Source organism: Diceros bicornis, chromosome 8 (assembly GCF_020826845.1).
Source record: "Diceros bicornis minor isolate mBicDic1 chromosome 8, mDicBic1.mat.cur, whole genome shotgun sequence".
NCBI classification, from domain to species: domain Eukaryota; kingdom Metazoa; phylum Chordata; class Mammalia; order Perissodactyla; family Rhinocerotidae; genus Diceros; species Diceros bicornis.
Genome location: NC_080747.1, coordinates 79,487,569 through 79,511,990, shown reverse-complemented (window position 1 = coordinate 79,511,990; position 24,422 = coordinate 79,487,569). Strand labels below are relative to the sequence as shown.

The 24,422-nt window shown below is 37.0% G+C and overlaps 1 long non-coding RNA gene across 2 annotated transcripts in view; it reads right to left on the bottom strand.

Annotated features, from left to right (window-relative positions):
• The window catches only part of LOC131409803 (uncharacterized), a 31,004-nt gene extending 13,632 nt beyond the window's left edge, over nucleotides 1-17,372 (bottom strand). For both annotated transcript variants that reach the window (XR_009221020.1, XR_009221021.1), the window contains exon 1: nucleotides 17,163-17,372. This is a non-coding gene — a long non-coding RNA (uncharacterized LOC131409803). The remainder of the gene's footprint in view (nucleotides 1-17,162) is intronic.
• Between the last annotated feature and the right edge of the window lie 7,050 nt (nucleotides 17,373-24,422).

Below are 24,422 nucleotides of genomic sequence, written 5' to 3'. Positions count from 1 at the left end.
GTATAGATTTATGACAATTCTAAAATGCATTAAAATTCAACTTGCTGAATTATTATGGTTCATTTTGAGATTATTTCAAATAGCCCTTTGTGTTCCATGTTTATGATGTCATGTCAATAACTGGGACCTAAAAGTAGAGGGGCAATATCTACAAGAATTGTTACTGCACAAAAATGGGGTTCTCCTACCTGATGTGCATAAACAAGCCAATTAATTACAGCATCAACTTTGGGGATAAGAAATCAGCCTTATTCTACAAGATCAGTCTGCAGGGAGACAGGCAGTGTGTGCCTTCAGATCTGTCTCCCCAATTCAGGATTTGGGGTGAAATTTAAGAGGTTAGAGAACATAGGCTGGCACAAGGAAACACTGGTGGGGCAGGTTTTGGTTGGTGGGCTTCAAGCATTTATGGTAAGGCTTTAAACATTTATGATAAGGTGGGTAAGAAATTTTAACACTGGATCTTCCTGAATGACAGACCCTGATGAGAGTCTTCTGACTTCTGATAAGAGTCTGACTTTTAAGTTCCGGTCAGGTCCCAGTCCTTTGGTTCCATGGGGAGAAGAATCTGGTTCCACAGTCATTTCAGGTCAAGATTTATTCTTCTGTGAATGCTCTGGCTACGTGACTTTGCAAATTTTCTGAAAGACAACTCAATCACTCTGTTGATAAGAGATGGGGTCTGTTTGAACTGGCTCTAAATGGGCCCATGGTTATAGAACAACTAATTATTAATAATGTACCAAAAGTCTTTATTAGTCTAAATAGCCACAGTTGCTTATAAGGTAAGTAAATGCTGCATTCTGAAAAATAAAAATAGAAATAGTAATTGGCAAGCTAATTACTGAATAAAACTGTTAAAACTCTGATTAAGTGTTGGAAAAGAAAAATTCATCTCTCACACTCCCAGATGTTAATGTATCTGTTTTGTTTCAAATTTGATATTGAACACAGCAAAAGATGAAAAGTTAAAAAGAAGTTTCAAATGACATTCAACAGACTTCATGTTAACCTTTCTAAAATCATGAAAAGTTACTCTTTATAATTTTATTCAACTAGAGACTGTTTATTTTGCCATAGAACTGAAACATAGAATTGCTAGAGGAACAAATATATACCAATGATTATTTCTGTGTCACTCATTTTGGATTTTTGGAGCATCATGAATATTGAAATGATTTCACATGTGTACATTTTCTTTCTCAAACTATAGTGAAACTGGCTCTTTGAGCCAGAAATAGTGGATAGTACTATTTTTTATCACCTACTCTCCATCACATCCCAGTTTCTGGCTTAAGACTAAATCATTGCTCAGCTATGTCTTTCCTATTTAAACTATCAAATATTACATTAGTTAACTGCACTATTACTTAGCTGCTCAGCTATGTTGACATGGGATTTGACCAAACTACATTATACGGATGACAAGAGACAAATTCAATGACCTTGGAGGCCCTTTTTCTCCACTTTGGATAATGAGCAAGAAGGCAAGAAGCCCTTCAGCAGGTCTAGAGCAGCTCAGTGAAGAACTGGCTGATACCAGAGGCTGAGCCCCTGAGACTCAGCCTTATTTATCAAGACTTTTTTATTGACAAGAAAGTTCTTGTTGTTCCACCTTTGTCTGATGTTCTCTGCCCACTGTTTCCTTCAACAGGAAGTTCCCTCACCAGGAGCTCTTTCCACGGTGCATCCAGTGCAGCCATAGCTGGTCTAAGTCTCCTCTGGTCTGAGAGCCCATGGATATCATGTGCTCTGATACTTCTCTGCTCACTTTTCGCTCAATTAACCCTATTTTACATTTACACCACATCAAGGTCTTAGGGAGTGAGGTGTGTATCAGTTTGCATGACAAGGGACATGGAGGCTTATTACTATGAGAGAACACCTCACATCACTTAAATGGTAAAGGGAAAAGGGACACATTCTTAAATATACAATACCAACCTGCATGTATGTCTGTTCCGGAGAGTTTGGGATAGGGAGGGATGCTAGGATGGAGCAAAGGACTCCTTGACGAATTTCTTCAAAATGCTACCATAACATTTTATTGAGAATATACTAAAAGCTCTTTTGGAATCATTTGGATTGAAGTCTTTAAATCAGAAAAGTAGCATTGGAAATTTAAACAAGTATAAACCCCAACAAGTTAATATGCCACCTGAGTTTCTTCAAGATTTTTCTTTACATCTTGATATATCTTAGTAGAACATGCTGTCAGTATACTTTTGTAACTCTTTTTCACTAATTATATTATAAACATGTTTATCCTTTTCTCATAAACATCATTTATGAAGTATACATTGTTTCATCACATAGAGAATATTTAGCATAGGGATAGTTTATTTCTCAAAAGTTTTAGTAGAGTCTAGTACAGTCTAATAATTATTGATATTTTAAGCTATAGAACAATCAGCAAAAAAATTTCCTTTTGTCTCCTATTTCTCATATCATTTATGAGGATGAACCATATTTGAGGGGGAAAATGGGTAGATTTGAGAGATGCCTATAATGAGTATTTACACAGGAAAACAGATTAATTTAGCTCTCCAACAACGGGAAGTATTTCTTTTTGATGGCTGGAGTTTGTCTCTTGAGACCAAAGGCCACTGTGCAACTTCAGCCTGAACAGCTGTGGATCTCTGACATGGAAATAGGCAGTCTCACCTAATGATACAGATCTCTTGTGATTTTTAACACCACAACTCTAACACAAAAATTGAATAAATCTACCCATCATTTTAGGTTACATTACAGAATGATTCCAGCTGGGAACTTGAGAGGATATATGAGCTGTTTGCTGAATCTCCTTCAAAGGCAGTAATTAAATCTAAATTCCTTAATAGGACATTCAAAGACCTCCAAGATATGGTCCCACTGTCACTTCCATTCACCTTCTTCAGGAGAATTACATTAGAATATACAAAATATGCTCTATTATTCACTACTGCTATGCTTCTCAGGCTTTTTTTTTCTTTAAGGAATGCCCTGCTTCTCTTTCCTACTCCTTTCCCTGTCCAGATATTGTCTGCCTGCTATCCAAGGCCCAGTGGAAAAGTTGTCCCCTCTCTAAGGCTCCACTGACCTCTTCTGAGCCATCAGTGCTCTTCACGTGCCTGACACAGATTTCCTCATATTCTACCTTCTATGACAGATGCTAAAGGGAATAAAAAAGGTTTTATTCCCTTTACTCGGTTGGGAGCATCTTGATGGCATGAATCATGTATGTTACAACATCAGCCTCACCACCTTACATGTAATGCTGCTCAACCATTGTTGACTCGCTTGAATGTGCTTAATCATTAGGTGGCAGAGAAAGTTGAGTGATTGCTATGGTTATGAAATTTCAAGCGAATATAAGTGATAAGTTGGATGGTTATATTCAACACATGGAACTGACTCTATCTTTATTTTTATTTTGGTAGAGATTTTATTAAGAGAAATGGAACCTTGAAAAACCTAACCATTCCGTTGATTTTTTAAAAACAATGGCATTATTTTTCTATGTTTAATTAGATATCACAAATAAAATCTAAAAATTTTCCCCATATCTCATTTTAATCTCTTCTCCTTCTAGAACTTCCTTAGATTTTTGTTTCTGCCACTCCATCTTTCCCAGTCTTACTTAATAAAAAATACAAATAAATACAAACACTTCTATGAGGGTGGAAATTTTAGAGCCAATAAATTTGAGTTGGGTAGCAGTTACTTAGTGTGGTAGTTAGGTGTAAAAGACAGAGCAGGACAGGTCTGGCCCTGTCCTGCTCCATCTACTAATTCTATGATCCCGGGTAAGTTACTTATCCTGGCTTAGCTTAAGCTGGCTCATCAACAACATGTGGGGAAAAGACCCTACCCCACAGGGTTGTTATCAGGATGAAAAGGGAATGTAAGTGCTCTATGTATATGATCTATTTGTATTATTCATTCTTGGTTCTCCATAGGTCTTGCTAGCTATAGATCTCTTTCCCAGAAGACAAACATGGACAGAACCAAAATCTGACTTTCTTGACCGAATAGAAATCTTTTAGCCCAGTCACATTTAAGATAGATGAGCATATTTTTAGCTTACAACATTTTTTTCAATGGAAAATTGAATAAATCAGAAAGTTTTCTTTTGTGAAACAAAATGGAAAGTATCAGCAACAGTGCTAAGGTATTATGCCAACGTCTATTGATTCTTTGTTCCACTCTCTAGGAAGTTAATGATTTTCAAACAGATCAGGAAAGGGTGATGAAACAGAGAGAAACATTTTCTCTAATTCTATTATTCGAGAAAGAGTTCTTCTGTAATGCATGCCAGAAATAAAATAATTAGGCATATGCTTGTCTGTAATCTGGGGGATAATGTATGTTATTTAGCATAGAGGTAATGGCAATCTGAAGCTTTTCAATTATATCCAAAATGCTGACATACCAATTTTGTTACCTCGTACATATCATTAGATTTGTGCTTGACTGAATTGCATGGATGCATCTTCATATTTCTTGAGAAATACACCTTCAATTAATAGCACAATACATTATTGAAGAATTTTCTTGAGAACTAATAATTATTTGGTAAATGACGCTATAAATGAACTCAGACTGAAGAAATTGCTAAACAGAAGAAAACAGAATCTATTCTTAGGTTTATGATATAAAAAATTAAATGATGTCTAATTATTTGGTAGTATCAACTGAATTTCATATAATGCTTGTCTCTCTGCCTAGGGTATATAATTTAAAGTTTTTTGTATACAGAAAAAGTGTTTCCCAGGAGCATTTTATTCTTTAAGTCTTTTTATTAATTTAAAAATAATTTCTTTCTTTTGTCCTATGTAGACAAATTTTCTTCTACTGCTAATTTTTCAATCACATTGGTGTGAATTTCAGATTCTCAACGATTATTTTAGAGCTAATCAATAAACAATAAAAGTTATCCCTGCTGTCTGTGAACGCGAGAGGGAAATTCCGAAGGGCAAAGCTAGTGGTGCTCTCTCAGGCATCTCTCTCTCTCTCGTTCTCACTCTGGCTCTTCCTCTCTCTGTAGCTCTCATTAATGCCTCTAAATCTTCAATATACTCTGAGACAAAGGAAAAGAAGAATTTCTCTATGTTAGGGATAACATGATTGGCAGGAAATGGGAAAGAGAGGGTATAATTGTTTGAACCTATAATCAGATTAAATCAGGGCCTTCCTCTTTTTAGACTGATCTAAGAAACTTCATCCTCGCCAAGTTACAGAAATGAGGCACCAAATCACAGACTAGGCAGTGTTTCCCTTTAAAGAAACATATCATTAACTCAGAGCCAGAATTTTGGTCTTTTTTTAATTAAAGTATTTTCTAAAGGGAAACTTCAACTGGTTGAAATACATAAGTCTCAGACTTTATATATTATACATACTTTATAATACTTTATAATTTTTCCCTTTAGAATATGGTCATGTTTTACTTTGGCAAAATGAATACAAAGATCAGCATTCCACATAAATATTGTCAGAGTGATGGAAAATGAAACTAAAATCTGCCCCATTGTCAATATTTGACCAAAAATAATAACTTACACTTTAATTCCAAACTCACTAGAATAAATCATGGTACATCTTAAAGTACAAACATAAAGGTTAAAGTCTCTTTATAAAAATTTTCATACTGTGTTAGTTAAAATAAGATCATTTTTCTCCTTTTCTTTTTACTTCCTAGCAATGATAAATTCTTTTTTCCAAATGGCTTAGATTAAAAGAATTCTCTAGGTAGCATATGAAGTAAGGCTCCAACAATTCATAAATTTCACTAATTGCCAAACTATGATATAGACATTGGCTAGAATAGAATACATTTATATAACCATGCTCTTACATATTTCCTCATTAAGACATATCTTACATAGTTGCCTAAATGTGTAAACAGTCTATATTTTCTTACTAATGTAGATTGCATTGTTTCTGGCGCAAGGCAGCATAGATTAACATAAGTGTGTGTGTGTGTGTGTGTGTGTGTGTGTGTGTATGTTCTGTCTCTCTCTAGGAAAATGGAAACATTTGATAAAAGGCATTTTAGGAAAATGATATTTCGAATAAAAGGCATTTTCCCAAGGATATATGAGAAAAAAAGATAAACATAATTTTATTCTAGATAATTCTTTAGGCGAAACAAAGTTCTTATTGAAGATTTAGCTCATATACTCAAGGGAGAGTGTAGTGAACAACACAATATAACTATCTGCCTATTTTTAAGAATTTTCCAAATATTCTAAGGGTATTTTTCCATCTTAATGCTCAAAAGCTGGCTGAAATTACATACTTGTAATCAGTAAACAGTTTTTATAAACATTGGCTAATAGTCATAATTCTTTCTTCAGCCAATTAAAATAAAGACACAAAATTCTCATCCTCTGTAACTTGTACCCAGTTACTTACGTAAAATAGTAAAATGCTTCCCCATAGAGTGGAGGAGCCAGTCAGATACGATCATTCCCACAGCCTTTTAGAATCTTATCAGCACTTCTAGCCTCTCCCAAAGTTGTCGCCATCCTTCTGTCTTAGAAATGGCATTCTTCAATCTATTTTGTAAATGGATCCTTGACATTTTATCAACTTTCTCTCAGCTTAGAAACCTTTTTTTGTAGTTAATGGATATATTGTCTTATCAGACTAAAGGCTCTAACAAAGGGATTCCCTTTCTTTTTCTCAAGGCATATAAAATGGTGACGCTTCACTAGGAAATATTTTACAGTTTCCACTCTCAAGGACCAGCCGATTCTTAGGAATAGGTCTCCTTCCGGAAGATCCTTGAAACAGGAGATCTTTGCCTTAAGCAGAAGGATCTTTTCTGAGAAGATCATTAATTTCTAAGCCAGATAAAGGAGAAGATTAAACAGTATTTCTCAATCCATAATTCAGAGGCTCACTTAAGCCAATTTCAAAGTGGCATGAACACTCAAGGAGACCTCGTAATTGCCCAAGTATCATTTTCAAAAAGTTAAATATGTGACTCTCACACAAATATAGATTGAATAGCAAAGATTTTTAAACTCATTACATTAGTTTTTTCTTGCTGCTGTAATAGATCACCACCAACTTGGTGTCTTAAAGTAATGCAAAGTAATTACTGTGCAGTTCTTTAGGACTGAAGCCCAGCATGAGTCTCACTGGGTAAAATCAAGAGGCCAGCAGGGCTGTTGTCCTTTCTGGAGGCTCTAGGCAAGAATCCATTTCCTACTCGTTTGGGTTGTTAGCAAAATTCAGTTTCTTGTGGTTACAAGACCAAGGTTCCTATTTTGTTTTTGTTGGTGTTGGTTGTCAGGTGGGGGCCGCCCTTATCACCAAGAGGCCTCTCTTTCATACTTGTCCATAGCCTCCTACATCTCAGAACCAGCCACGGGGCACTGAGTCCTTCCCACTGCGATATTTCTGTGACACGTTCTGTTGTCTGTAGAATCTCCCTCACTGACCAGTCAGGAACAGTTCTCTCCTTTTAACGACTGATAGAATTGGACCCACCCGGATAATCCAGGATACTCTCCCCATCTCAAATTCAATAACTTTGAATGCATCTGCAAGGTCCCTTTTGCCATGTAAGGTAACATAGTCACACGTTACTGGGATTAGGGTGTGAACATCTTTGAGGGGGCATTATTCTGCCTATCACACTCATTAGTAAGCTAAATAATACAATTCAGAAGGGGATAGGAGAGACATATAAAATCTGTGGGAAAAAAGAATGCTGTAACAAATTCACACAGATAGACACAAAACAGGTTAACATATTACTGGGCAATAAAACCATAAGATTCGGATTTATCTCTTCTAGTGGATGAAATTTATTTGAATCTTTAATAAATGGAATTATTGGCCAGTGATGCCAGCATCATGGCGGAGTGAGCTTTCCCGTGAACTCTTCCCCCGACAAGATGCAACAAAAGCAACAGTCACAGACCAACAACGGAATCCCAGACAGCGAAAACCTAGAGCGGAGGGATCCACACTGCCGCACATCTGAGAGCGGAACGTGCTGGGCCCCCGGAGGAAGTGGGGAGAGGTAAGGAGAACTCCGCTCCCTCCCCATCAGATCAGCGATCCCGGTCCACGCGGCTCCCAGAGAGGGGGAGGGGCGGCCCTCAGCGGGGAAACCGTGGCTCTTCGGACTCTCTCAGCCAGTGGGAAACCCCCGCACAGAGGACTCAGAGGAGCCACAGGGCTACCATCAACATCTGAGCACCCCAGAGAGCGGATAAAGAGGGGCAAATGAGAAGCCTCCCACGTCAGGGACCCAGAGGGCAAAAGAGAGAGCTCCCCCATCCCCACAACCCGGACTCTGCAGCTCAACCGACCAGACCTAGCGATCGGAGGCAGACCTGATCAAACAACTGGACCCGTGGATCCCAGCGGGGGAAAAAAAAAAAAACAAAACTGCGGATCGCAGCAGAAAAACCGGAGCAGAGCGCAGGGGGCTTAGACTACACAGCCCTTTACCACCAGACAGTGGCGGCAGGTGGAAATTGCAACCAGAGACTTCCAGGATGAGGAAAAACAAAACCAACACAGGAACCACAATGCAAAACTATATGAAATCACCAGACCAAAATGACAAGCACCCAGAAATCAACCCCGAAGACACAGAAATCCATAAACTAAATGACAGAGATTTCAAAATAGCTATCATAAAAACACTCAACGAAATACGAGACAACACGGACAAACAATTCAATGAGATTAGGAGTTTCTTCACAAAAGAGATTGAAATCATAAAGAAAAACCAATCAGTGCTGATGGAGATGAAGAACACAATGGAGGAGATAAAGGAGAATCTGGAATCTTTAAAGAACAGAGCTGACAATATGGAGGAAACAATTAGTACTTTAGAGGATAGGAATACAGATATACTCCAGATGGAAGAGGAGAGAGAACTAAGACTAAAAAGAAATGAAGAAAGACTCCGAGAAATATCTGACTCTATTAGAAAATGTAACATAAGAATTATAGGTATCCCTGAGGGAGAGGAGAGGGAAAGAGGAACAGAGAGCCTGTTCAAGGAAATAATAGCTGAGAATTTCCCAAATCTGGGGAAGGAGCGGGAAATACCAGTAAGCGAAGCCAACAGGACACCTATATATATTAACAGACAAAGGACTTCACCACGACACCTAGTGGTAAGGCTAGCCAGGGTCAACGACAAAGAAACAATATTAAGGGCAGCTAGACAAAAACAAAAAATAACGTACAAAGGAACTCCCATCAGGATCTCAGCGGATTTCTCAACAGAAACTTTTCAGGCTAGAAGAGACTGGAATGATATATTCAAAATACTGAAAGACAAAAACTTTCAGCCAAGAATACTCTATCCAGCAAAAATATGCTTCAAATATGATGGAGAAATAGTAACTCTCCCAGATAAACAAAAGCTAAGGGAGTTCATGGCCACGAGACACCCATTACAAGAAATACTCAAGAAGGCCCTCAGGCCTGAAAAAAAGAAGAGAAAGGGAACACAAAGCTTGGAGGAAGGAGAAATGTAGGTAGACAAACTCAGAAAAATAGTAGATCTTTACCGGAATAGGTTAGCAACCACTTAAATACTAAACTCAAAGATCAAAGGAAGAAAGTCACCAAAAATAAATTTAACCTCATCACTGTAAACACACAGCCACAACACAAGATAGAATAAGGTATAACAAGAACAACTTAGAAGGGGAAGAGGAAAGTGATTGAATTGACTTAGTATAAGGAAATAGGAGGCTATCAGATAATGGACTATCTCATACACAAGATTTTTTGCCCAAACCTCAAGGTAACCACTAAACAAATAATCAAAGCAAAACCACATATGATAAACAAAGAGAAAACTAGAAGAATCATAAGACAGAACAACCAAACTGAATTGGCAGTCCAAAACAAATGGGACAAGAAACAAAGGAAATGCAAAAGAACCAGAAAATAAGTGACAAAACAGCAACATTAAGCCCTCATATATCAATAATTACCTTAAATGTAAATGGATTGAACTCTCCAATCAAAAGATACAGAGTGGCAGGATGGATTAAAAAGCAAGACCCAACAATATGCTGCCTTCAGGAAACACATCTCAGCACTAAAGACAAGCACAGGCTCAGAGTGAAAGGATGGAAGACAATACTCCAAGCTAATGGCAAACAAAAGAAAGCAGGTGTTGCCATACTCATATCAGACAAAGTAGACTTCAAGATAAAACAGGTTAAGAAAGACAAAGAAGGGAAATATATAATGATAAAAGGGACACTCCATCAAGAAGACATATCACTTATAAATATATATGCACCCAACATAGGAGCACCAATGTACATAAAGCAACTATTAACAAACCTAAAAAGAGACATCAACAACAACACAATAATAGTAGGGGATCTTAACACCCCACTTACAGCAATGGATAGATCATCCAGACAAAAAGTTAATAAATAAATATTAGACTTAAATGAAAAACTGGACGAGATGGACCTAGTAGACATATACAGAGCACTCCATCCAAAAACAGCTGACTACACATTCTTCTCAAGCAAGCATGGAACATTCTCTAGGATAGACCATATGTTGGGAAACAAAGCAAGCCTCAATAAATTTAAGAAGATTGAAATCATAACAAGCATCTTTTCAGACCATAAGGCTATGACACTGGAAATGAACCAGGAAAAAAAAACTGGGAAAGTGACAAAAATGTGGAGATTAAACAATATGCTACTGAACAACCAATGGATCATTGATGAAATTAAAGGAGAAATCAAAAACTATCTGGAAACAAACGAAAATGATAACATGCCATATCAAACCATATGGGATGCAGCAAAAGCGGTCCTGAGAGGGAAACTCATAGCGATACAAGCCCACCTTAACAAACAAGAAAAAGCCCTAATAGGCAACCTTAAATTACACCTAACAGAACTAGAAAAAGAAGAACAAACAAAGCCCAAAGCCAGCAGAAGGAGAGAAATAATAAAAATCAGAGCAGAAATAAATGAAATTGAGACCAAAAAAACAGTAGAAAGGATTAATGAAACAAAGAGTTGGTTCTTCGAGAAGATAAACAAAATCGACAAACCCTTAGCCAGGCTTACTAAGAAAAAAACAGAAAAGGCTCAAGTAAATAAAATTAGAAATGAAAGAGGAGAAATTACAATGGATACCATGGAAATACAGAGGATTATAAGAGAATACTATGAGAAATTATATGCCAACAAATTGGACAATCTAGAAGAAATGGATAAATTCTTAGACTTATACAACCTCCCAAAATTGAACCAAGAAGAAATGGAGAATCTGAATAGACCAATAACAAGTAAAGAGATTGAAATAGTAATCAAAAACCTCCCCAAAAATAAAAGTCCAGGACCAGATGGCTTCTCCAGTGAATTTTACCAAACATTCAAAGAAGATTTAATACCCATCCTTCTCAAACTATTCCAAAAAATAGAGGAAGATGGAACACTTCCTAAATCATTCTACGAGGCCAACATCACCCTGATACCAAAACCAGGTAAAGACAATACAAAGAAAGAAAATTACAGGCCAATATCGCTGATGAACATTGATGCAAAAATCCTCAACAAAATATTGGCAAACCGAATACAACAATATATTAAAAAGATCATACAACATGATCAAGTGGGATTTATACCAGAGACGCAGGGATGGTTCAACATCCGCAAATCAATCACCGTGATACATCACATCAACAAAACAAAGAATAAAAACCACATGATCATCTCAATAGACGCAGAGAAGGCATTTGACAAGATACAACATCCATTTATGATAAAAACTCTCAATAAAATGGGAATAGAAGGAAAGTACCTCAACATAATAAAAGCCATATATGACAAACCCACAGCCAACATCATACTCAACGGGGAAAGACTGAAAGCCATTCCTCTGAGAACAGGAACGAGGCAGGGCTGCCCACTCTCACCACTCCTGTTCAACATAGTACTGGAGGTTTTGGCCAGAGCAATTAGGCAAGAAAAAGGAATAAAAGGAATCCAAATAGGTAACGAAGAAGTGAAACTCTCACTATTTGCAGATGACATGATTGTATATATAGAAAACCCTAAAGAATCTGTTGGAAAACTATTAGAAACAATCAACAACTACAGCAAAGTTGCAGGGTACAAAATCAATCTACAAAAATCAGTTGCATTTCTGTATGCTAATAATGAACTAACAGAAAGAGAGCTCAAAAAGATAATCCCATTTACAATTGCATCACAAAGAATAAAATACCTAGGAATAAATCTTACCAAGGAGGTGAAGGACCTATACAATGAGAACTACAAGACATTATTGAAAGAAATCCATGATGACATAAAGAAATGGAAAGATATCCCATGCACGTGGATTGGAAGAATAAACATAGTTAAAATGTCTATATTACCTAAAGCAATCTACAGATTCAATGCAATCCCAATCAGAATCCCAATGACATTCTTCACAGAAATAGAAAAAAGAATACTAAAATTTATATGGGGCAACAAAAGACCCCGAATAGCTAAAGAAATCCTAAAGAAAAAGAACAAAGCAGGAGGCATCACAATCCCTGACTTCAAAACATACTACAAAGCAATAGTAATCAAAACAGCATGGTACTGGTACAAAAACAGACACACAGATCAATGGAACAGAATTGAAAGCCCAGAAATAAAACCACACATATACGGACAGCTAATTTTCGACAAAGGTGCTAAGAACATGCAATGGAGAAAGGAAAGTCTCTTCAATAAATGGTGTTGGGAAAACTGGACAGCCACATGCAAAAGAATGAAAGTGGACCATGTGCTATCGCCATTCACAAAAATTAACTCAAAATGGATCAAAGACCTGAAGGTGAGACCTGAAACTATAAAACTCATAGAAGAAAATATAGGCAACACACTAGTTGACATTGGTTTTAAAGGAATCTTTTCGGATGACATGCCTACCCAGACTAGGGAAACTAAAGAAAAAATAAACAAGTGGGACTATATCAGATTAAAGAGCTTTTATAAGACAAATGAAACCAGAATCAAGATGAACAGACAACCAACCAGCTGGGAGAGAATATTTGCAAAACATACATCAGACAAGGGGTTGATCTCCATAATATATAAAGAACTCACACAATTGAACAACAAAAAAACAAACAACCCGATCAAAAAATGGGCAGAGGAAATGAACAGACACTTCTCCAAGGAAGATATACAGATGGCCAATAGGCACGTGAAAAGATGCTCAACATCACTAATCATCAGGGAAATGCAAATCAAAACAACACTAAGATACCACCTCACGCCTGTTAGAATGGCTATAATCACCAAGACAAAAAAACAACAAATGTTGGAGAGGATATGGAGAAACAGGAACCCTCATACACAGCTGGTGGGAATGCAAATTGGTGCAGCCTCTATGGAAAACGGTATGGAGAGTCCTCAAAGAATTAAAAATAGAGATGCCCTATGATCCAGCCATCCCACTACTGGGAATCTATCCAATGCACCTGAAATCAACAATCCAAAGAGGCTTATGCACCCTTATGTTCATTGCAGCATTATTCACCATAGCCAAGAAGTGGAAGCAACCTAAGTGTCCCTCGAAAGACGACTGGATTAAGAAAATGTGGTATATATATACAATGGAATACTACTCAGCCATAAAAAAAGACAAAATCGTCCCATTTGCAACAACATGGATGGGCCTGGAGCGTATTATGTTAAGTGAAATAAGCCAGAAAGAGAAAGACAAACACTGTATGATCTCACTCATATGTGGAATATAAACCAACACATGGACAGAGAAAACTGGACTGTGGTTACCAGGGCAGTGGGGGTGGGGGTTGGGCACAAGGGGTGAAGGGAGTCATATATATGGTGATGGACAAACAAAAATGTACAACCCAAAATTTCACAATGTTAGAAACCATTAAAACATTAACAAAAATGGCATGATATTACCTCTCCAAAAAAAAAATTAAGTGCCACTTGAATAGACATTTCTCCAAAGAAGATACACAAATAGCCAACAAGCATATGAAAAGATGCTGAACATCACTAATCGTTAGAGAAATGCAATCAAACACACAATGAGATATCACCTCACCCTCATTAAGATGGTCATTATCAAAAAAATAGAAAATAACAAGTGTTGGTGAGGATGTGGAGAATTAGAACCCTCGTACACCGCTGATGGAAATGTAAAATGGTTCAGCCACTATGGAAAACAGTACGGCAGTTCCTCAGAAAATAAAACAATACCATATGATCCAGCAATCCCACTTCTGGGTATATATCCAAAAGAATTGAAAGCAGGACCTTGAAGAGATATTTGCACACCTATGTTCATTGCAACATTATTCACAATAGCCAAGAGGCAGAAGTGGCCCAAATGTCCATTGATGGATACATACAACGGAATGTTATTCAGTCTTTAAAAAGAAAGAAATCCTGTCACATGCTACAACATGGATGAACCTTGAGGACATTATATTGAGAGAAATAAGCCAGTCACAAAAGGACACATACTGCATGATTCTACTTCTATGAGATATCTGAAGTGGTCAAACTCATGGAAACAGAAAGTAGGACGGTGGCTGCCAGGGACCAGGAGGAGGCAGACATGGGGAGTTATTGTTCAATGGATGTAGCGTTTCGGTCTTGCAAGAAGAGAAAGTTCTAGAGATCTGTTACACAATAATGTGAATATAGTCGACACTGCTGAACTGTGCACTTAGAGATGGTTGGGGGGGTAAATTTTATGTTATTTTTTACGACAATTAAAGTTTTTTAAACATTTTAAAAACAAAAAAAAAATAAAAAAAATAAATGGAATTATTTGCTACATATCAATTTTTATAAATTAATATATAACTTTGCAGAATGTAGGCCCTAATCAATAGTAAATAGGTGAAACAAAACCATATTTCTTAGAGTCAAACTTTATTATGCATATAGGATTCTTTTAAAAATGTATTTCCAAGATTTGGATATTTTTTTTCATAACAAAGTGAATAACATCAGTGGATTATTACCAATTTCTTTGAAATTGTTTTAAAAATTAATTTCCCAGGTTAAAGATAGGATATAAAATAGGAAAGCAATTGTTCAAGTTAACTGTCGTCTATTTGATAAATTATTTGGAATAAAAATAAATATGTACTATATGTGCAATTATTTTATGTATGTTCATAATGCATTTAACATATACATGAATGCATATAATGTAGAGATACTTGTGTATCTGCACATAGATAATAAATATATTTATATCTGTATTTGCTATGAACTAAGGACTCTGCAAAGAAAAAAGAAACAAAACTACCAAACGCAATGTGCAGAAAATGCCTTTCTCAATCTCCTTACATAAAGCATTTTGAAAGTGATCACTCTATAATTCTTTGAAATAGCACATTAATCCAACATATATTTATTGAAGTCCTACTATGAAATATGAATTATATCAGGTACCATGGATATTAGGAAGGACTCACATATGGTCCCAGGTCTCAAAGGATATGTAGTCTAATGGTTGAGATGAATAAATAACCAGATAACTCTGATATAATCTGAAATTGCTCAATAGAGGAATATGTGAAATATTATGGGTATACGAATGCATAATTAAATAATCTTTCTTGGGAGAGGGTTTCAGGGAAACTGACAAAATGAAGATACACTTGATTTCACTTTTGAAAGATGGGTAGGGATGAGAGAGCTTAACAAGATGTATGGGCCATCCAGCCAAGGACCTGTGGCGGGCAGTGATTGGGATGAGGTGGGAGAGGTGGCCCACAGCCTTGCTTTGCAGTCAGGCAGATGGAGCTGAACAAGCATCAGCTCTTCTCTTATTTACTGTGTGTCTTGGGCAAGGTAATTAGTTCTTCTAATCTTGAATAAATTGCATAAAAATATCTCCCTCAGAGTACTGTCATACTACTGAGCTGGTATAAATGTTGTTTCCATTGTTCCTCATGTACCATGACTAAAGTGTAGACTTTTTTCTATAGGCAATGGAAATTCATCAGAAGTCTTTTAAAAGAGCAGGGTCATAGCAGAGTAGAATGTGGGCGGCAGTGGCAAGAGGTCAAATGCAAACACGCCATACCAATTGCCCGCGTAACACATGAAGAGGCTGAAAATAAGGCAATGGGGATGGAGAGGAAGAGGTGGTTGCCCGAGGACTCCAAAGCTACAGAGCTGGCTGGGGTGGTAACGTGGCTTCCAGCTGATATGGAATGTAAGGGTGAAGGAGAAATCAAACATAATCATGAGCTCCCCGGTTTAGACAACTTGTTAGCAAGTGATATTATTTAAGAGAATGGGAGGGATGGAGGAGAAGCAAGCAGATCAATAGGGAAAATTTTAAGTTTTTAAATACTTGTTTTAGTCAGGAATAAATTTGTGAAAGAAATTACTTTTTCTACAGTTATTGTCTTAACGAATTTTATGTTTCCTTTTATGATAAAAAGAAACTGTTCTATAGTGAACTACAAAGTGACATTCATAACATATAATCTAACCCAAAGATACATATGTGTGCAGCTTCATGAGGTTGTGATGTTTTGTAGAGTTTTCCTCTTATTATTTTTGCAGTTGTAAAAGCCTTGCCTCATAACCTCAGGTCTGTATTTTCTACTTCTGTTAAAAACACCCCTTGAAGATCTGTCTGACATGGACCCACATACCTTGAGGAAAGGGACTTAGTCTTCTATTGGCTGTGAAGTCCCTCCACAGTGCTTTGTTGCTCTGGTCACAGTAAGCGTTCAACACATATGGAACAAAATCACCCCATAATCTTTAAATGCACACATTTCTTAAACTCTTGTTGCTAAATTAATTAATTTCCAATTTGGTTGACAATAGCAAATTCAAGAGACTCTCAGTGTTCACAAGGGCCCTGAGAAATTCCATTTAAAGATTATGATCCATTCTTTCTCCAACATAAAACACGAAATATGAAGCAGGAGGCCTGATCTAGCCTTGCAGCTCATTGGAGTCGGTCAGCTATCACGCATTAAGGAGGCGCGCTTCCAGGAGGCCCAGCGCCACGCTGCACGTGGGGCGTGAGCCGCAGCCTCCCCGTCCAGGGCGGCAGAGCCGGCGGAACGCGCGGAGGGAAACGGCTTCCTCCCCCAGGTCAGGGCGACACACGCTGTGCTAATCACATTTTGCCCGTGCCCATCTTACCCAGGCTTTTTCCTGTCGTCATTGTTCCAGTTACGTTTTCCGCCGGGACCTTGGCTCTAGACGGTGCATTCTGAGCGCGGGGCGGGGAGAAAGTAGGCGAATGGTTCTCATTAGCAGCAGCAGCAGTTGTGTGTCTGTGTGGCGTGCTGGAAATACCCACAGCAAGTTATTGGGAGCACAGAGGAGGAGGAAAGAGAAAGACAATGCTAAAAGCCCCTGAGGTGATCCCTGCGAAAGATAATAGAGAACAGTTCCCCTCCCTGAGAGCCGGTCCGGTCCCCACGTGTTCTGAAATGTCGCACACTAATTCTCACTCGTTAGGCCAATTTTCATTTCAAAAGGCAATGAGGCAACTGGAAAACTAATTTCAACTTTGTACAGATCTTTTTAAAAATAATTCATTTCAGCAAAACTCATTTAGTTATAAAAGACTAACTTTTGAGTCAGGGGTGAGAAACACATACGGGTGGGGGGAAGGCGAGAACTCCTGGGTGGGTGTACAAATAAACCATTCTTTAGTTACCAAAAGGGCGTTTTAAAAATAGGTAGAATATAGCACGTATTTAAAGAATAACGTTGTCTTGCCTGTAAATTAAATTAGATCTTTCCCATCTAAAGTTATTTAAGAAAAATGTTTTATTCCTTTATATTGAACAGAACCATCAGAACTAATAATGCAAACAACAGAAACTTTAAGATTACAATTAGGTATATATTTTATTATTAATTAAATATTAATATATAATTGAGTAATATGTATTAATAAACATTTATTTGTGCTACAAAGCCTGGCATCCTGAATTGTGCGTGCTGATACCTCACTCAGTCTCCTTGGGAAGGAAGATGATTCCTGTAAAGGGCTCCGCAGCATGGTTGAGCATAGAGGAAGCAAGCGGAAATGGTTGTTACTGTTATTATCATTTCCCATCACAATTTCTCCTTTCTATTCCTCAGTGTGAAAAATCAACGTATGTCATGAAGCTCTAAGACAGTAACGCTAATATTTCTCAAACTTCACCAATTGTTTGAAATCAAACTGGTATGAAAATATTGAATAAATAGTTCAAGTATTTTTCATTCCGTTTAAACCTTCTCATATATTAAATGTTTCTACAAATACACAAATATAAATAATAATGAGAACTTCTATTTCTAGCAATGTGATGAGTCAAGATCTAGAATTGATTTTTGGTTTTTTTTGGGAGGGGGACTCTGAGGCCAGAAGTGAGGCAGACACAGAGCAGCTTCAACGAGCACTGGTTCTGCACACCTCCCTCCCCAGCGGAGTTCTGCAGGAGGGTGTCAGTGTTTTCAAGACCATTTAGGCAAGTGTAGTGGATCCATGCAGTAATATCCCCAATTTGTTCATGCTCCCCTGTATCCAGGCTCCTTGGAAGTGCTTTCTGCACCCGGGCTCTGGGCCTAGCCTTGTGATTTCCTTTGGTCCATGGGAACCGTAACAAAGATGGTGCAAACAGACTTGAAAAGTGCTTCTAAGTTAGAGCTTGCCCTGCTGTCGCTCTTGGGACCTTGTCACCATGTGAACAAGCTCCAGCTACCCTGCTGAATAATGACAGGCCACGTGGAGAGAAGGCCTAGTTGTCCCTGCTGTCTCATCTGAGGTCATTATAAATTACTCGGCCATTGTTGACGTACCTGCTGACCACAGATGATTGAATGAGTAAAGCTGAGATTAGCCAATTCCAGACCAGACCAAACAACACAACCACATTGCTGAGATCAACTCAAATTTCTGAGCTGCAGATCTGTGAACTAAATATGTGTGTGTGTGTGTTCTAAGGCCACTAATGTGGTTTACTATACGGCAATAGCTGACTGATGCTGACAGGATGCTAAGTGGAGAGCTCCCACATAAACCTGGTATTCTGATAATAATAATAATGCTAATGATGGTAGTAACAATAATAAAACTAATAATGTCCCATAATCTAAAATATAAACTCCCATATCTTGGAGAAATAAGATTCTCCATGATCTAAACTCTGCTTAGTTTCTTTTCCTAATTTTTTGACAATCCCTCATTTTGCAACCTAATTTCAAGAATAAAAATTCATATTCATCCATGCAGAAATAAAAGTTTGTGTATAAACAACAGCCTCAGACTTCTATTCTGCTTCACTAAATTCAAAAGGTGATTGAGCACTATTGGCATTTTCAGGAAAGAAGGTTCTTGATGAAAAACTCTATACTCAAATAAGTTGCCACTAATAGATGAAAGCATCGAAAGATCAACCTATCTTTCTTAAAAACACACCTTCAAGAAAAACTCCAGCCAAATTAAAAATAAATTAACATTTAAAATATGGGAATGGGAAAGTTAAAGTATTGAACGAATAATGGGGAAAGTTGAAATATTATGTGCCAACTGAACATAATATAAGAATTTGATGCATCAGCCAAATAAAATATATATGTGTACACACACACACATATATGTATGTATCAGTAGTCAAAATTAGACTACTAATGCTGTGGAGAGTGGGAAGTAGGAGAGAGAAAGATGAACATATTTCATAGGAGGATTAAAAATTAGCTTTGTTAACTTAGATATTTAGAAAAAAATCAGCTAAATTAATTTTGAAAATTAATATTAAAAATTATTTGAGAAAACATCCGATGTAACTACAAACAGAATTAAAAGCTGAGTAATACTAAAATTGAGAGAACAGAGGATTTTAAAAGAAGCCAGAGTTTTTCTTTTTTAGACAAAATCCCTGCAAATAGGTGAAACAAATTTGGACTGACTGTGGGTTCTATAGTAAAAACAAAGTAAGCTAGAGAGGAGTGGCAAAATATATTCACATTGCTGGGACAAGATGATCGTCAGGTAGGAATCGAATACCCGAAGATATTTCGAGTACAAGAGTCAAATAAGAAATTTTCGGATAAATGAAAGTTGAGATAATTTGCTGTGCTTTCTGAAACAACTTGTAAAGGATGTACTCCAGGAAGAAGAAAACAACCTAGCAAGCATATTGGAGGTTCAGAAAGTATGGTGAGGCTCCAGATAGTGGTTGTCTGGGGGGAGGAATGGTGGTGAAGAAGAGCATCGTGGGGAATGCAGTGTGCTGCTATGAGACTGGGAAGGGTCTATTTCTCAAGTTCAGTGGTTGATTCATAAGTTTGTTTTTTTGTTGTGATTCAAAAATTACATATAACTTGCATATCATTCTCATGGCAAATACTATATAAATTTTTAAATAATAAAAAAAGAAATGACAAAAGAATTAAAATTAACTGACTTTGATCTATTTTGTTTTACAGACAGCGTAAAAATGGACAGCGGAAGGAGGTAGAGGCAATAAATGAAGTATTTTGAGTCCTGAACATAAAATTTAAAATTAGTGGGCTAAACACAATTTTCTAGAGGGAATTTATAAATTTTAAAGGAATTTAAAGATATTACTTACCAAAATGATTTGATTCTATTTCATAACTTTCCCTCATCTTTCAGTATAACATTATTTTTCTAAATTTCTTATATAGAAATCTTCACATTCTCTTTCTCTCTCTTTAGCTTTATAGACAGTTCATCTCCAAACATTATTCAGATCCCACTTTACTGCTTCAGTTTTATTCCAAATGTCCAGCTCCTTGGAGCAGAATGGGGAATACGGTCAACTTCACTCTAATCACATGGACAGAGATGAGAAAGGGATTATTCTCTACTCTTAAATGAAGGTGCTGATAGCAGAAGAAAGGAGGAATAGATGTTGGGCAGACCGAAAAAAAGACAAAAACATATATCTATCTGGTACAAAACTTGTTTTTGGCAAATTTTGAGAAACTTATGAACAAGTACAACCTTACACTAATTAATGCAACCTTGTTTCCTAATAATTGCTGTCATGAATCCCCCATCCCAGTGAAGCAGTCTCCCTCTTGAACTCTGCACATGTCAGGTTCATGGCCACCTAGGCCAGGCCGGATGTAACTGCCCTGGCTGAGATGCCCGTCAACTCTCTGCTGAAACTACCCCCTTCCTAACATAACACTACCTATTACACATGATACTATAAGTGACAGGACACGTCATAGTAAATACTCAGCAACTAGTAGTTTTCTTTACTTCCTTCCAACATTTCATCTCCTTTTTTTATTTCCTTTTTCTTTTCTTCCTTTTGTTTCATTTGAATTTTCTTTCTTATTTTATAAGACTTTGTCAAGTACAACCTCATTTTAATGACTGCACTGTTCCTAAATAACACACATTTACTGAGCAAATGAACATGTTTAAATTTCTATTTTCTCCAACTCTTTTTGCATATGTTAACTGAATCAAACAATTAGTACTGTAATTTTAAAAATCTAATTTCCATGTCTTTAGCATAACTTCTAAACTAGTTAGGACTTTAAATTTAAGTAAAATATTTTACTTTTACTTTGTATATCATGTAAAAATTAGCATGGTTGTGGATACCAATAAACTATAGAAGAGGATGCTGCAATAGAAACCAAAAACCTGAGTTCTAGTTTTAATTCCATCATTTATGAGCTGTGTAATCTTGAGCAAATTAGTTATGCTCTATAAAACTGTATTTTCTTATCCCCCAAATGGGGATATAGAGGCCCACCCTGCCTACAGCACACATTTACTTCGTGGATCAGATGAGCTGAGGCATGCAGTATTATTAACAGTGAAGAACTATTAACAAGTCATTATGATAGCTATTCAGGAAACCGGAGCAGGACAGCAGCAGGACTTAGGTATGCAGAGAATATCACATTGTCACAACAGCCTACATAGAAGAAACACAATTACGTCAAGTGTGCTGAAGGACATTGGCAGCTTGGAGGGCAGAGAAAAACAATGTTTTGTTTGTTCCCAGGTACAAGAGGCATACGAGTAAAAAAGTTTGCTTGTACTGAGACAGTAAGAAATTGTCCAGGTACCAACTTCTCTAACAATATAGAAGAGTGGATTGAAATGTAGCCCCAGTGCAAAATGCCATTCTGATGATTTTGTAACGTGTTCTAAGTTAGCCAGCAGATATGATTACTTTGTCACTGAGGGGAAAACAGAATGAGGTATTAGAAAGAGTGTTCAAAGTGTAGAGCAGAGATATATGAAATGCTTTCTAAGATAATTTATATTCTATGGATAATTTCTATTTTTTTAATAATCTGTGAAAATTATATTGTTCTTTTTTTTCTACATAACAAAGAAAATAAGTCCGTGTCTGTCCTGAGTGGTTGCTTGTATATCTATGGCTACCAAGGAAGAGAATCCTTTGGGAGACATATAGGAATCCCCTGTGATTTGCTAATTTTCCTTCCTGTGAAGTTGAAGTGACTAGCTATAAAACTACTGAACTAGAAGTCACCCATTTTACACAAGTGCTCTGGCCCAAGATAAAACAGGACTATAGACCAGGGAACGTGGTGGATGTTTCTTGCAGGCCCTTTATTATAGCATCAGAGCCTTTCCTCAAATAAAAACTCTTCATATATCCATCACTTTTAGTGTTATTTTTTAACTTTGCTACTGCCAGTCTTGTCGCTAATTAATATTTCTGCACCCTCCTCCTCGTGCTCTAGGCTAGGCCTGACCTGTTCCTGATTTATGAGTATGTAATTGGCAAGGGCTCTTCTGCTGTTGGAACTTTTTGCTTCGACCTCAACTAGTGTAATGTACATATCCCTTATGTACCCTCTGTTCAAGTGCACCATATTTTTTGTTTACCCTTCTGCTGTGCCAGCTCTACCACGTAAGAGTTAAATCCCTATCCAAACACGGCAAGTAAACACGACGTCTCTTCTTTTATATACTTTTCTTTGAAATCATGCTGGGAAACATTGACCTGATGATTTGGGGCCTTTTTCTCTCTAACAAATCTCACTCACTGCCTTTTCATATTACCATGCCAACTGCACATTCTGGAGTCAGTAGACATACTCCTTAGGCTGCCCCTAAGGTGTTGGCACTGCAGGTATAAATCTGTGCTTTGTCTCCTCCCCATCGCTCTGTTCCTCCTGCTGCAACCCACTTTGTAAATGAGCTTGTTTAGAGACCTGGAACATTAGCACAGCTTTTCACCAGGCATGGCTAGAGGAAGAGCAGGTGATATGCAAGGCAAGTGACAAGGGCAACACAAAGTCACATGAGACTGCTCCATGGAAAAGAGAAATTAATCCTAGAATATGATAATCTTAATAAAATAATAGTAGCTGCTTTATTATGTCTACCATATATTGTTTACTTACCATTTAACTGGCACTGCATTTGTTTCATATGTATTTTTCCAACTTTCACAACAGTTGTAGGTAGGCATTATTGCCTTGGCTTTATAAACGGTTAAACTGAGGCTCGGTCCTGTTAACTCACCAAAAATTATACTACCAGTTATGGGAGACTACCAGTTATGGAATGAGAGATTATGGATTATTTCTTTTATAGAAATGTGTTGATACTCATTCCACTCATATTGTATTTAACCAGCCTATAGAAGTTAATACACCTTAAGAATTAAGGCATATGTCCTCACAATGTATTTCTATGTTTCAGCAATTGTATTAGATGCAAGGGGGACTAGAAGGCTCTCCAAATAATGACTTTCATGCCCAGAATTGCGCTTGTAAAGGTAGAGTCCTCTAATAAGTGGCATTCAATCACTTCAAAACAATGCTGACATCTCTGTGGAAAAAACTCCCAAAGATGCTGCTGATATGTTGGAAACATCTGGTTGAAAGTTTTGTTAAAGTTTACTTTACAGTAGAAAATTACCTTGGAACTGGACCACTTTCAGTTGTAGCACGATCAAGTGAGGACCAGCCCAGGAAAGTGAAAACTCAAGTGTAAGTCTGACTTGGAGCAGGCTGACTAAATTCTCAGAGCCACAGTGGAATTCATTTATGAAATAGTATAACACTTAATTCTCAGTATAATTCTGAGGATTAAATGAAATAATGTTTATAAAGCACTCTACTGATATTCCTACACTATTATCATCATTATGCTATTTAAAACATAAAATAAGCCAGTATTGCATTGTAATTTTCCCATTGGTTCTATTCTATAGACAGATTTTAAATATAACTTCCCATTGTGAATCATAATGAACAGAGTTGAATAATTGCAAGAATAAATACATTAATATTTATATTGTTTTTAGAGAAATATATAATTGTTTTTCAGAGAAATACTGGAAGCATAGTTAAAATTTCTGTGAAAAAATCACTGATACTTTAATTATAGAGAATGTTTAACAAACATTGTTATTTGCCTTCTTGTATATATTA